Source organism: Sus scrofa, chromosome 15 (genome assembly GCF_000003025.6).
Source record: "Sus scrofa isolate TJ Tabasco breed Duroc chromosome 15, Sscrofa11.1, whole genome shotgun sequence".
NCBI lineage: Eukaryota > Metazoa > Chordata > Mammalia > Artiodactyla > Suidae > Sus > Sus scrofa.
The window spans coordinates 92,033,389-92,050,257 of NC_010457.5; positions in this window are offsets into that span (position 1 = coordinate 92,033,389).

The following is a 16,869-nucleotide window of genomic DNA, read 5'->3' on the forward strand; positions in this document are numbered from 1 at the left end:
GGATAGGACCTTAGAGATTATGTAATTTGATCATGTAATTTTACCGATGAGGAAATTACAGTTCATTATAATGGAGACAATGTTGATTTGCCCAAATGAACTTTGGAATATTATTAATACTCCGAATCACTTTTATAATAGTGGAAGCTAGAGACTGTCATACATGAAATGCTTATATGAAAAGGTATCATTGTTTAAATGTGATTATGGTCACATGCAAGGATCATATTTTAGATTAACAATAATTTGTCGATGAGTTATTTGGTCAATGACACTAGATCCAAAGTAGTGAGTTTGAAGTTGGCAACTGACTTGAACTGTCAGTTTTCCTTCTTTGGTGTTCAGTTTTATATTGAACATTCCTGAAGGAAAGCACATTTCTGAAGGAAAGCACACATTTTAGTTATTTGAGCTCTGGAATAGGAATCAAGGATATAGTGTTCCATATGTAAGTTTGACAAAGACTGGTATTTGAGCATATGATTATTCCATGATTGGGTGGAGAAGTTCACTGCTTTGGATTCCCCTTCATTTGGACTGAGGCGGGGGCCAGTTCAGGAGGAGACCTCTCACGGGGGCAGCAGTGCAAATCATATATGTTCCAAGTGAGGGTACAATTAATGAAGAAGGCAGACAATCAAGGCAGGACATTGTTTACCTTACCCTGGGAATTGACACCTGGACACTTGTATCATTTGATCAAATGGAAACTGAGCCTAATCATTGCATATCCTGTCTTTTAAAATTACCTTTCATTTTGAATTGCAGTTGATTCACAATATTAGTTTCAGGTATACTAACAGTGATTTGATAGTATATAAAAAGTTATAAAATATTGGTTATATTCCCTGTGCTATACATTAGCTCCTTGTGGCTTACCGATTTTACACCTAGCAGTTTGTATCTCTTAATTCCCTTTCCCTATCTTACCCCTCAACCCACTCCCTCTCCATTGGTATCCATTGGTTTGTTCTCTGTGTTTGTGAATCTGTTTCTGTTTTGTTATATTCATTCACTTTATTTTTTGATTCCAAATATAAGTGAAAACATATAGCATTTGTCTTTCTGACTGACTCAATAAGTTTAATACCCTCCAAGTCCATCCATGTTGTTGCAGATGACAAAGTTTCATTGTTTTTTATGGCTGAGTAGTATTCCATTGTGTATATATACCACATCTTTACCCATTCATCTGTTAATGGACACTTAGATTGCTTACATATCTTAGCTATTACAAATAATGCTGCTGTGAACATTGGAGTGTGTGTATCTTTTAAAATTAGTGATTTTTGGTTTTTTTGGAATTGCTAGATTATATGGTAGCTTCATCTTTTAGTTTTTTAGAAACCTCCATACTGTTTTCGGCAGTATAGCTACACCAATACATATTTCCACCAACAGTGTACAAGGGCTCCCTCTTCTCCATATCTTCACAAAAATTTGTTATTTGTATTCTTGTTGATGATAGCCATTCTGAAAATGATATCTCATTGTGGTTTTGATTTGCATTTCCTTCATGCTTAGTAATGTTGAGCATCTTTTTGTAATTCTGTTTGCCATTTGTACATTGTCTTTGGAAAAGATGTCTATTCAGGTCTTCTGCCCATTTTGTAATCAGTTTTTGTTGTTGTTGTTGTTCTTGTTGATTTGCGTAAACTGTTACACATATTGAATATTAACCCCTTGTCAGCCATATCATTTGCAAATGTTTTCTTTAATTCAGAATGTTGTCTTTTTCTTTTCTCAGTGGTTTTCTTTGCTGTGCAAAAGCTTTTAAATTTAATTAGGTCCCATTTTTTTTGTTTGTTTTTATTTCCTTTGTTTTTGGAGACTGACCAAAAAAAAATATTGCTACAATTTATGTCAAATAGTGTTCTGCCTAAGTTTTCTTTTAGGAATTTTATGGTTTCCTGTCTTACCTTTAGGTCTTTTCAATGTTGTTTATTTTTGTATATGGTGTTAGAGAATGTTCTAATTTCATTCTCTTACATGTGGCCTGACTGGTTCCCTTTTATATTTTGTCTAGTTCTTTTCTGAAATTTTCATTGTATTCATTTATTAATCCCCCAATTCAGTTAGCAGTCTTATTACCTTGGTTTTGAGTTTTTCAATAGGTGCATTATCAGGTATGACTGGGACATAAATGTTCAATGGCAGTCACAACCCTGTGGAGGTGGGGGTCATGGCCCAAGGGGCTGGAGCAGGAGTGTAGATTTCTTTAGGGTGTGATGGCAGTCTTTGCTTTGATTGGGACTGTGGCCAGAGTCTAAGGGCTTGGGGCTACATTTCTGTGCTGGTTTCACTTTTTCCTTCAGTTTATGTCCCTGGTTAGACACTAGGTCCAGCAGAGAGGTTGGAGCCACACTACTGAACTGGTTTCATTTCCTCTTAAGTGTATGTATGGACACTTGTGCCTGCAACGGCAGTCTCTGCCATGGTTAGAAGCAGTGCTGGGACCAGAGCTGGCTCTGTTCCCTTCACCTTGGGAGCTGTGTTGGAGCAAGAGGTGCTGGAGCAGGTGCCTGGTCTGTTTGCAAGTCTGTGCCTATGCTCTTCAAAGATGGGGTGTCAATTTCTTGTAATCCTTTGGTAAACATCAATGATTTTCAAACCAGCTAAGGAACCTATCTTCCCAGTGTCAGACACCAAATCTGGGGTGTCTAATATGTGGTTTGAACCCCTTGCTCCCTAAGGAGATTCCCCAAGCCTGTGGTATCCCCCTCCTCCTCTGAGTTCTCTTCTAGGGGTGTAAATACTGATTAATCACTTCTCCCTTATGCCTTTCTTTACAGCCTTGGTTGTGGAAGAGCCATTCTGCTAGTTCTCAGGTGGATTTCAGCAAGGGTTTTCTATATGTAGGTGTAGTTTTGATGTATGTTTGGGGAGGTAATCTCAGCGTCCTCTGCCATCTTGATCCTGAGATCTCAGTTACCTTTGGATTTGTCTAAATTGAGAATTGCTTTTTTGAGGAAAGTGGGAAGCTACTCTGTGTTTATCATTTCTTTTGATCACAATGGTAGTCATTCTTCTGATTTTACCCTGACATGCCAGATATCCTAAAGCATAAAGATTTTAAGGCATTGTATGGAAGTGTGACAGTTTGTGTACTCTACTCTATTCAAAATTTTATGAGCAATGAAATATCCTAAAATGCTTCTGTCCCTACTATTGTACGTGCTGTCATCTGTGCTATTTTCCTTTTGTGACAGATGCTAAGTCTGTGTGCTTTGTGCTAGTATAGATTGATTTTCTTTTAGGTCTTTATTGGTTCCAAAAACAAATGCTGTAGCAAAAATAGAAGTATAATAGGGATATTTATAATCTGACAATTTCATATACAAAGAGAAAATAAATGAATATATTTGAGGAACTGAAATAGACTTCTAAGATAATATATTGCAATATTTTTGTTTCCAAGACAATTTGTACTTCTTGTAACATGTTTAATAATCAGTACAATGCAAAAATGTGCCAGTATATCTTGATAGTCTGTTGTGCCTTTAAAACATAAAATCATTATTTGAAGCAGTTGTTACAGAATCTTTTAGCTTTTGAGTCTATAATTATATACTAACCACAGGACTTTTCTGAGATGTAATGGATTTATTATCAGGGAACAGTAGCCTCTCTGAGGGAGATGAAACTCATAGTATACACGTACATAATGATGCAAAAGGACTTTTAAAGAAACATCTGCAACTGGAAAGAATTAAGTTTTTACCATATACAAGGTACTGCATTATGTTCTTAATGTATATTGATCCTTTACATTTGATGACACACTTGCACATAGGAAATTTTTATTTGGTTTTTAGATAATGAATTTGAGTAGCAGAAGTTTAGTAGCTTGCCTAGCTAAGTCATGTCATGTAAAGGCATAGGCAGAATTACAGATCAAGTTTGCCTGACTACGAAATTGAAAGTTGCATGGAGAGAGAGAGAGATGAGGGACTATTTTTTCCTCTCAGTTTAAGAATAGTATTGATCACATATCCTGATAATTTTCCTGACATTTAAAAATTTTTACTCTATTGTCACAGCTTATATGTAAGGCACAGACACACGTCCTACATAAGGCATAAGGGGAACAATAATTAATGATACAGGATCTGATTCTGTCCTTACCTCTCCCTTAAACCCTAGTCTATTCCATTACCAAAACCTCTCATCCTCTAGAAAGCACACCTCAAATGTTTGTATGTCTCTACTATTCTATCTTTTATGACTCTAGTTTAAATTGATCATATTTTGCCTGAATGGCCACAATATTCTCATTCTCCCTTTTTCTGTTCTTGCCACTTCTAATGTATTCTCCAAAGGCCAGTAGGAGAAACTTTTTAAAGTATAAGTTAGAACACACACATTTTCTGGCTGAATGTCTTCCCAATTTGTTTGGAGTAAAATCAAAATTTCTTATTTTGGTGGACAAATTTCTTAATTTTATAGGTTTGGATACCTCTCCATTCCTTCAGCTCCTCAACATATTCTCAACTTTAACAACATTTGTTCTCTCTCCTGTATTCAAGCTTTATTCTGCCTTAGGAGTTTGTATATGTTGTTACTTCTACTTCGAAGGTTTTACTCCATTCCTTTTATAAATTAAAAAAGTATTTTCTCCATGAGTTCTTGGCTTAAATATCAGCTACAGAGAGAGACTTTCTTTGATTTATCCAAACTAGTTTAAGTACCATTATGCTTTTTCTTAACATGTAAAAATAATTTGTCAGTTTATGCAGGTTTTTTGTTTTGTTTGTATATTGATTCCACTCTGTTAAACTCTAAGTTCTGTAAAGGGTTTCCCACATCATATTCCTAAGGTAGGCATAAAGTTGGGGTTCAGTTGAGCAAATTAAATTACTGTAATCATCTGTATGCTTGTATTCTGTTATTAATAAAATAGAAACTTGAATTGATTACTAAATGCATTTATATTATGTCCAGTCTATTGGGGGAAAATGGTGCAAAAAGTTAGTTACGGTACATGATTACAATGTAAGTGCTCTTTTAGAGTTAGATAATAGAATGCAGAAAATGGAGGGACTAAGTTGCCTCAGAAAAGGATTCACTGACGTGACTGGTGTACCACTTCTTAATGATGTTATAATTTTTCAGGTTCAGAAGGCTGAATGGGTGATGGGGGGTATTTGAAGAAATACGAGGCATGGGTTGCTTTAAAAATGCTTTGGATGTATGGCAGGAGCATAGACTGATTGGAATGATGGTGGGAAAGGAACCCCAAAGTCAAATTGCATTGAAAAACCTTCTATACCAGACAATGGAGTTTTTTTTTTTTTAATAGGGAAGTGACATTCATATTTTATATAAAGGTGGTATGTTACATGAGTAAAATATATTGAAATTCATAGAGGCTGTTGAGAACAATTAGGATGGTATTGTGGTATTCTAGCCCCAAAATGCTGAAATCCTTAATCAATAAATTAATTGACTTGTAGTTCTGCAACAGCTATTGCGATATTTGTAATTTGACATACATTTATTTATTTGGGGTTTATTTCATACTTATACTTTCAGTAACTGGGCTTTTTCTAAAGTGTTCTTTGATGTACATTTTCTAAGATACATTTGAAAATAGGGTATTTTTCTAGCAGATTTTATATATTACTCAAGTGTAGGGTACCATGTAATGTAGAACATGATCAGCTCTATGGTGTTTGAGAAATAGGTGGCAGAGAGACTTTATAAATTATGTCATACTTAATTTGGGGGCAGGCTCACTTCAGGCAGAGAGAACAGTATGAGCTAAGGCATTGTATGAGCCAGGAATGGCAAATAAGGTAATGTCTGAATTAAATGATAGGATACTCCTGTCCATTGTCTGTGGACTTTGGATAAACAAAAGGGGAATCAAATAAAATATATACACTTTACCATTTTGGGGTTTTATTTGAGCATGTGGTCATCTAATAGATTACAGCTGCAATCAAAGGAGTTACATGTGCTATTTAAATGATGCTGGATTCTCACTGCTACTAAGGATGTTCTAAATGTCCCTTCTTACTCATCACAGTGGCTATTTAAAATATTTCTACCTTTCTTAAACTCCAGCCCTGTCTCGCCCAATCTCCTGTTAATTATGACTGTGAAGTGGAAGCTGACAAAAGATAATGCAACTTCCTATCTCCTGGCTTCAAAGCTCCTCTTCCCTCTGCATATCTGACTCCCATCCCACATTCTACTTTTTTAATCTGTTATTCCATAAAACTGCTCTTTGGAAAAAAAAAAATGACATTTGCTGCGTCATTTTTTACCTTCTAACCCCTGATAAGCCAGTTACTCTTTACTGCTCTTTTGAAATTAATCCTTTTGTGAATTCCAGGGTGAATAAAAATTTTCAGTCATTCTATTTTTTAGCTCCACCTTTTTGATTTTAACTTTCCCCTTAGATTTCATGCAATACAACCTGATTATTCTGATTATTCCCTTATTCCCCTTTTTTCACATCTCATTTTTTCTTCCATATGGACTAATTCTCAAGTTATTTCCTTTACCAAATCTCTTCTTCCTCACGTTTCTCTTTTACATTATTTTTGCTTTATTGATATCTACTAAATCAGTATCTCCTAGGGTCCAGATCCACCTCTCTAAACTTTCTGATTACAGAATAGCAACAACAAAGTTTTCTATATATGGTTAGTTCTTCAAAATTAAGCAATATTTAAAATTTTAAGCCAACAGCTCTTTCTGCTGTCCTCATTCTGTTAGCAGGCCAGCAACTTCCCAGTCATCCATGACTCATCAGGTAAACTATTTCCCCTCTTTAATCTCTCACACTTAAACTGCCAATTGAATATTGAGACATAAGCTCTTTCATTGAGCTTATCTTATTTTCTCTTTTCATTTTTATTGCTACACCTTAGCTTAAACTCTAATTTTTACTTGTCTATAAAAGTAAAATGCCATTATAACTGTTCTCACTTTTATCTTTTATTTATTTATTTTTTGATATACTAAAACCAGAGAACTTTAAACCAGTAAGAAAAAGAAAAAATCCCACCTGGGTAATAAAATCTATAATGGCTTTTATTTCCTACCAAATTTAGAAGAAAAACCTTTAGGAAGTATCATATTTTATATTCTCTACAAAGTAAAATTTCTACTTTTATTTTTTAAATAGGCTGTTTATTTAGTTCATGGGTAGTATATTATTAATCTATTGCTACATAAAGTATTACCACAAAAATTAGCAGCATAGGATAATGAACATGTACAGCCTCCCAATTTTTGTGGTACAAAAATCTGTGCATGGTTGAATTGAATCATCTCTTTCAGAGTCTTTCATTAGACTGAAAATATTGTCCAGGGCTAGGGTCTAGCCTGAAGGCTCAACTGGGGAAGGATCCATTTTGAAGTTCATTCTTGAATTTTTTGGCAGAATTTAGTTCTTAGAGACCTCAGATTTTTGCTGGCTGTTATCTGGGGGCTACCCTCAGTTCCTTGCTGTGGAGGCTTCTTGAACATGGCAATTTTTTTTTTTTCAGTTAAAACTGGAAAAAGAGAGTCAACTAGCAAGAGAGAAGTCACTCTTTTATATATTCTAATCAGAGTGTCATATCATCAATCACATTTATCATATTCTGTTGCTTAGAAGCAATAGTTCATAGTTTGTGCCCATAATCAAGGGAACGCTCAAGGGAGAGATGGTTACATAAGAGTGTGATGTAGAGACAGAAATAGTTGCGGGCCATCTTAGAGGTGTCCTGCCTCAGAGATTGGATCAGGATATGGGTGTAGGTTGAAAATGGATAACAGCTGTACCTCAGTCCCAGTGGGGCATGGGGAAAAGCCTTTCAATGGATAGAGGTGTAGGTGGTAATCTGGTTATCCGGTTTGTGTGGAGGGAGAAGTGACCTGAGGTTAGATATGTAGAGACTCATATACATACTCATACACATAGCTGTGTGTATATTCATGTGGACTCTACACATAGAGATGAGTATATGGCCAGTGGCAAATGGCTTGACTAGCAATTTAGTAACCTAGAAAGAAAAATATTGGAAAATTGAAGACAAAGGGATCTAGGGTAGAGGAATTTGGTTGTACATATGTACGTAGGTATGAAGTTTGAAAGTCTTCATATCAAATGTTAACTCCAGGAGTTCCTGTCATGGTGCATTGGTTGACAAATCTGACTAGGAACTATGAGGTTGTGGGTTTGATTCCTGGCCTTGCTCAGTGGGTTAAGGATCTGGTGTTGCTGTGAGCTGTGGTATAGGTTGCAGACGTGGCTCGGATCCCTCATTGCTGTGGCTCTGGCATAGGCCGGTGGCTACAGCTCTGATTAAATCCCTTGCCTGGGAATCTCCATATGCTGCGGGAGCAGCCCTATAAAAGGCAAAAAGACAAAAAAAAAAAAAAAAAAAAAAAGTGTTAACTCTAGTCAAGGAATACCTACAAGGAAAGGGGCACTAAAAACCAAAGTAGATAAAAGAACACTTGTCCATAAGCCAGAATTTTTCATCAGTCACCATCAGCATATGAGTAAAGTAGCAGAGTAATAGGATGGACATTACGCATGAATCCAACAGCTCCAGCTTACTGAAATTTGTCTACCTGCTATTGCCAGAAAATATCTGCTCTGTTGGTGACAGAGGCCAAGACTATATCCTTGCTATGGCACTGTCCCTTGACACTATCTGGCCATTTTTTGACAAGTAAACAACACCAGCATTATCATTCCTCTCTGGAAAGGCCAATGATTAGTTCTGATAAGAACAGACATTTCAGGAATGGGTTTTCATCTCCTACCTATAGGATCTTAGCTGGCACTACTATCTAAGTTAGGTTTACATAGTCTTTGATTTACCAGTGTGGAATCCTGATCATATCATGTCCATCCAGAGGTACCCTTTTTTACTATAGGAGGTACCATTTCTGTACTAGAGGAGGTATAAGAGTGGGCCCATGACTGTCCTGGTTCACACATAATGATAAATAGGTGCAGGAATATAAAGACCTTTCATTCTGGCCAAACATGAGACCTTTTGAAGATTCTTTATATGGTTCGAAAATTCCCACTTGAATCAGTTGAGGCTGTTAGGACTGCATTGCAGCTCAACTCTTTCACTGCCTAATCTAGTTGTGACCCTCCCACCTCTGCACAACTATTGGTTCTAAGAACTTTTTTTTTTTTTTTAAATAATGGCCACACCCATGGCATATAAGAACACTTCTTATTAAACGTGCATGCTAAAGTTTGTCTCAGTCTGCTTTCTGGGGAATCCAATCTGGACTGTCAACATGCTGGAAAATATCTTATACTAAAGAAAAATAAAAGGGCAAGACAAAGAATTATCTCAAACTATGTGTTTTTATAAAAAAAAAAACTCAAGGAAATATTTTAATCAATATGTTATGAAGACATTAAGACGAATGGACTCACAAAGTGTTAACTTTCAATTAGTTTTAAAATGAGTAAGAAGTGAGCTTTTAATCCATAAATAAGCAAACTATTTCACTAATTTTGAGTTGGTTTTTCTCAGCAAAAACTGTCAGCTATAGGAATTTTTTAAATTCAAGGATTGACAATAATTGGTTATGGCTGAATTTGTTTGAATAGAAATTTAAGAAATGACAGGACTCACAATAGGGTATTATAGACATATAAGCACTTTGTTTTTTTTTTAAATATAATTTGTGAGGTTTTTAGTTGATAAAAGTGTTAATCTCATTTCAAACAATATGAAATAAAAATTTAAAAATCTATTTACAGTCTTGATTTATCATTTTATATTTTGAATACTTGCTTTTCTCTTACATTTGTCAAAATCTTTTTTACTTATCTCTCTCCTGATGCTAAGATAATGAAATGATTGACAGCTCTGATAGCATTATTTTCTCAGTTCAAAGAAAAGTTTCTTATTACTCATATCCCACAATACATTCTCTGCGTCACAATCCAGTAAGTAAAAAGATCTAAACTCCCCAACAAAAGCTCTTTTGAAATTATTTTAATTGTAAACAGAGCAGACAATTGTTTATAGTTTAAGAAACCTTTCCCCTTATTCTAGATCATGCTTAAGATGTCTGGGGTCATTTACATGCCTACACTCAGGAAGAAATCTCTGCTGGAACTGGAAGATGGTTACACACACACACACACACACACACACACACACACACCCCTTTCCCTGTGGAACTGGTAATGACCTTTGGCTAAGGTAACTAGTTCTCACTGTGGCTTTTCCATAGGGGTCTTTCATCTTTCAATATTCTAGACTAATTTCCATGGCAAATGGAAATTCCTGGGCCAGGGATTGAATCCGAGCCACAGCTGTGACCTATGCCACAGCTAGGGCAATACTAGATCCTTAACCCGCTATGCCACAGTGGGAACTCTCAAGACTAAAATTCTTTACATGGTGACTAAGAGAACCAAAAAGGAAACTCCTAAGACCTAGACCCAGAAATCCTACAGCATAACTTCCATCATGCTGTGTTGATCAAAGGAAGTTACAAAGCTAGTCCATATTTATTTATATTTACACTTGAGGGGAAGAGGGATAAAACTATGTCACTAAAAGGAAGATCGTACAGGAGGAATTATTGTACCTATCTTTGGAAATTATATAGTACACAAAAATTATAGAGAATGGCAGGATTTGCTAAGAGTCTTGGGAGCTAAGTTTTGGATCATTTCAATATGTAGGATTTAGGAAGATTAAGTGAAGAAGGCTGGCAAAGCCAATAACTGGTACAGACTGTTGGCTAAGGAAACCGTGTTATGAAAGCACATGAAGGAGTGAATTGCAAGAAGGGAATTATCAGTGGTGACAAATGATACTTGGAAGTCAATTTAGATGAAAACCAAGGTCCGAATGTTGGATATGTGTATGACTTTGAACTTGAACAGAACTGTTTTAGGGAAGGGTGCAGTTAGGAGAGGAAGTGAAAATCATATATATAAATAATACTGGTAAGTTTTTTTTTCCTTTCTGAAAATGGGAACAAATAAATGGAGCATTTTTTTGTTAATGGGAATGATCTGCAGGGAGGAAAAAATGTGCGAGAGAGGAGGAGAATGGCAAGAAGCAGTGCTTCGAGATTGTAGGAGAAATGAGAACAAATATTCAGACCACTGGGTCTTAGGGATAAAGGCTTTTTATCCAGTCTAATAGAATGAAAAATACAGTTTGAGCTTAAAGACATACAAGTTGGTAGATTTAATGGTGAAAGATAATAATATTTCTCCTAGAGATTCTTATTTGTTCTAAGTAAAAACAGAATGGTCAGCTAAGAGTAAGGTAATATTAGAGGTTCTGAAATTTCAAGATAAGAAAGGGGTGAAATTTCTTTTGGAGGAATAAAATGTGAATTGACTAAAAAAGGTAGTGCAGTCACCAGACAGCACCAATAGATTATTTGAGGTTTGTGATAATTAAGTGGGCCAATAAAATTTTCTTTTTTTATGTGCACAGTTACCTATGTGTAACTAGCAAGGGTAGAATTGGTGGCTTTCACAGTTGTGGTTCATCCAGATGAGATAGAATGAAGGCAGGATAAGGGAGATGAAAACCACAAGGATATGCAAAGAATGGTTAAAATGATGAATCATGAAATGTAAAGAGGGAGGCAAGGGAGGGTGGAAATCAAAAGGGTATTAGAAGTGAACAGGTAGACCCAGTGAACTCAAGAATCCTGGTGAAATGGGACTTTCAATGTTGTGAGATTCCACAATTAACTTCCTTCAGAACTTTGAAGGCGTGGCACTCCTTGGACAGGGGCTACCATGAAAATGATGTGGAAGCAAGAACCAAAATTGAGAAACCTGAGGTGAGAATGGGACAGACAGGCCTCAATTACCAGAGTTAAAAACATTCTTCCAGCTTAAATAAGTGAAAAGTTAGGATTAGGATTTGATTTAATTTTAAGGAAAGAAACCAATGTGCAATTTCTTATACATCTAAGTACACATGTGTGTATATGTGTATACATTTCTGGGAAAGGCAGTGAAATTTTGAAGGGGTTTTAAGGAGTTTTCCCTTTTAAACATATTCATGTATGTTATAATTTATACAACCTAAAATTTTATTAAAAATCATGACAGAAACAAGGCTTTACTGGCTGTATATTGAGTGCAATTTGATACAGAACATTAAGACATGTAAAGAAAGAATATCTCAATTTGGTGTAAGTTGGTTAGTCATGAGTGCCTTTAAAAATAAAGTCATGAAGGCATATTTGGCAGTTTCCATCCAATCATTGCCCAGGAGAAAAGGATACTTAGCCAACAGACTTTGAGTATATTGACTACTTTGGCAAGCCTATTCCTATTTTAAGATGAATTCATCAGCTGTCTGAGCCTAATGCCATTAAAATTTGGATTCATCTAACTTCTTTGTTTTGATTCCACATTTATTAAACAACCTTCTGATTATTATTTATCTTTCCATGTTTGTGCCTACAAGGACAAAATGTGTTGTTCATATGAACTTCAAGTATTTTAGTCCCTGTAACAATTATTTCACAATGTAAATTAAGTCACATTCTGGTTTTATTTATCTACCTTGGGAGCTGGAAATGTAAGCTTGTTCTTGAGAAGTGGATTTACTTTTGGAATGCTGACAAAATCAAGTTACTAGGCGTATAAAGCTCCAGGCCAGTTCTTGGGCCATGGTGAATCTACTCAGGTAAAGAATATCACTCTGTGAGGCCTCTTGGGAGGCAGCCAGCCTTCCTCTGGCAAACTCTCCTGCACTCACTGTGGACCTCATGTATACTTGGAACCCTGGCTCAAATTTTGCCTTTTCTGTGATTCCTTCTGTATTCCCTCTATCCACTTTTGGCTGTGTGGGAGTGCATTTTATGGGTCACACAATCTACTGGACTCAGAGAGGCTTGCCTGCTCACAAATTTCCCCAGGAGTCATTTTAGATTTCTTCTAATAGGAAGAAACATATGATGTCTGTCTTTAGAATTGGCCAAGTGAGTTGTATCTTTATACTTTGCAGAAGAGAAGGCTTTGATCATATTCTTTTTCAACTACAAAATTCCAGGATTCTTATAGATTCTGTGTGAAAATTTTCTTATATTGTCTACTTTGTACAGAGTTGGAATGGTCTTGGGTATGGGCATGAATGCACATCAGGATTTTTGATGTTAATGAAAATAGAAATTTTCATCCCTGGTATATGCTAGAAGGATCAAACGTAAATATTTGCCATCCAGTTAACAAAAGTACAGCTACGGTAGTTGCTATGCCAAAAAAAATCACATTTGTCATTGTATATACAAGTCAGGGAAAAAATATAATTTATTATTTAGCCAGGACGTTTTTGAGAATGAAAGTGTACACTTAATTATTCCAGGAGAAAGGATATAAAATAGGACTATCGTAAGTAAACAAGAGTTGTATGTTTATCCTACCTAGAGGCTGGACTGATAATGAACTGGTATAGGTGAGTACAGTCATACTGCTTAATAGCTATCATATGCTACAGTTGGTCAGTGCCTTCTTTTGATGCCATGTGCTGTTCTATTTAAAAAATATAAAAAATCACCCTGGCATAAAAGATTAAAAAATGTATAATTAAAAAAATTTATACCTGAAATCTTGCTTAAGTAGTTCAGGGGAGATTATTCTAAACAATCAAGTATAGGAGAAATAAATTTTACTTGCAATAAAAGATCTCATTTGATTATGAGTAATAATATGTAATATTTTTAAATTACCAGGAAAGGGTTGATATTACACAGGTTACATTGCAAGTATAGTATTTTGGGGGAGGGGCTTCTTGTTTGCATATATATTTTTCTCAAGGTACAGGAATATTATAATAAAATTTCTAAAAACATACCACAAGTATACTCCATATAACTTGACATTTTTTCAATCATATTAAATAATTCCATAGAATTTCATCAAGAAAGCTATAATTACTATATTATTCCTTTACCTTGAGGATTTTTTCTAATTTTTTTGCTGTTATTCTAACATAGTGTTCTAATAGTAAATTTATAAAAATGGCATTAATGAGTAAAATGAGTAAACACTTTAGATTCTTAATACATGTTTTTAAATGTTTGTAAGAGATCATACTAACATACTATTACAGTTGTGTATGGAAATAGCCCTTAAAAATATATAGATCCTGATTTTAATAAAAGTTCATTCTTTATGCTCTATTTAGAAAACATTTCTTTTATAAGGAGATATTTGCTTTTTTTGTGTAATAATTTTAGCTTATGGCCTCTCTACCCGCTTTCTCATCCATAAATTGCTTTTATTTAAAGTCTTAATCAAAATAGTACACACATATTGCTTTAATTAAGTAGACACTGATTTGTTTAAACCAACATGTATTATTTAAATGATTATGATTTTGTGATTTTATAAATATCATTTACAAAAGAGTTTATTGAATAACATTTCCTTTATTATGTATTATTTTCCTTGAAACAGCAATTACATTAGTTTGCTTTCATTTTCTATTTATCTTTCACTGACTCATTCCCAAACACTGCCAGAAGTATAAATTTTTATCATTATATTCAAGTCCATTCATTTGTGTATGAGACATTAATTTCCTGGTCAAGAAACAAATCTGTTATCTGTCCTGGAAGACACCATCTATCTTCCAAAGCTCTTTGCTATATAAACACCTTCAAAAGATCATCTGAAATAGAAGCCGATTTGACATATAGAAATGTAAAAGACACACAGAGAAATGTCTCCCAATAATGTTTGGGTCTTTCTAATTTATGCCACTGGTCTGATTGTCTATTCATGTTAGTACCACATTCTTTCATTTAGAGACATTCTAGTGTGTTTTAATATCTTACCCAATTAGAGACCCTCATAGATTTTCCTTTTAATATTTTTCTGTCTATTCCTAAATTTATGAGTTAACTCAGAGGCAAGTAATCTTTTTATGATGTTGACTCATCCCACCCAAGAATAGTGAATACTTTTTTGGGGCTCAAGATTACACTATAGCTATATAAATTTCTTATTGTTTTATACATTTTGCGTTTTTAAAAAATACTTAATATTCTTTTGCCATAACTTTTCTACTTTTATGCAATTTGATATTTGCATATATGTATATTTATTTCCATATATTTACTGTTTTATCCTACCTCTTTGTTGAATTTTTATTGTTTGAACTAGTTTTAGCATTGATTTTTTGGGTTTTCCAGAATTACTATAATATTTTCTTTACTAGTTCTTTTCCTCAAATTGATTTCTCTTGTTTAGATGCATTCTATATCTCTAATACTCTGTTGAAGAAAAACTAGTTCCTTTTCTTAGAAGAATTGCCATTAAATGTTTCCTCATTCAATAAGATGCTGACTTTTGGACTAAGTTATATTTTATCACGTTAAAAGGCATAAATCTATTCCTTCTACCTATTGCCTATATATTACTCAATGAGCTTATTTTTTTCCCCTTTCCCTCCCTTTTTATTCCATTTTTATTTTTCACACAAGACAATATATTACCTTCTATTCATATTTGTGTCTTCATTTTAGCCCTAGATCTATAATTATAAATATTAAAATGCTTACTATCTTTTTGCTAAAGTTTTTCCCAGTTATAAGTTTTGGAAGATCCTCATCCTCCAAAAAATTCTTTAAGTAAGGCTTGTGGATATAGACTTTCTAAGTTTTTGTTAAACTTAAATATTTGGGCAACTTAAATATTTGGACAACTCGGATAATATAAAACTCTTGGTTTGCACTTTGTTTCATTAATTTTTCTTTTTAAAAAATATGCTGTTCCATTGTTGCCTTGCTGTGGTTGTTGTAGTTGAGAAATCTTATATACTAGTTGAATTTTTTGGCTGTTTTGTAATTTATTTGATCTTTGGCTTGGAGAACTTGAGGATTTTTTTTCTTTATCATTGACGTCTAAGTTTTACTAGATTACATCTTGTGGTCGGTTGGTCTGGGTTAATTTTCTCATGTGGCTGGTACAGTCTTTTCAGGTATATTTGTTGAAAGTTTTATTGGAATATAACTTTAAGTATTATTGTAGTTATGTTGGTTTGTTATTTTTTTCTTTCATAGACTTCATTTATACCTATTAAAGTCTTTTGTCTTCTATTTCCAGCACTTTCTCTGACCATTTATTCTGCTGCTTTATCTCATTTTTACTCTTCTGATTTTTCATTTTAAGTTGCTTTTCTTTTATTCCTCTTATTCCCAATTTTCCCTTGGATGTCTCGTGTATTTCTAAGAACATTTTATCCTTTTCATCTAGATGTAGTAATCACTCTTTTTCTTTCTCCCTTTTTATGTTCATTTTTGTAATTACTAAAATTTTGATTCAAAAATTTTTTTTTGTGTGTGTGTGTGTCATTTGTATGCTTCTCAAAGTTGTTATCTGAGTATGTTTGATTTTTAGTTTGGATTGTTGTGTTACAGCTTGCTATATCTATTTTTTCCATCCTATTCATTTTGCAGTTTTGAGATAATTTATAAGATTCCTAATTCAGTGGTTTCCTTTTCTCTTGGAACAAAATTGAGTTTCTTTAGTTGTTTGGTGATAGGGCAGGTATTACGTGTGTTCTTCTTTTTGTCCCTTATTTTGTCTTAAACCCTTAAATTTTCTGTTTTTACTATGTTCTCCTTTATCATTCAATTGCCAGAGTATGCTTCTCTCTTCCTTTTTTGCATTTTTCTTTTCCAGAAATTATACCTTTCCAAGACTGAAAGTTCAAATCACATACATTTAAATGTTTTCTCTATCATAAATGCTTTCATGTTATCAGAATAACTTTTTAATAGTTTCACATTTAGAGTGAACTTTCTATGACGGTGATTTTGGATCAATCTTAGCCCCCTGGCAAGTTCCACACTTCTCTGTGCCCTTGGATGTTTTTTCCCCAACATGCCCTTGTACATCGCAGA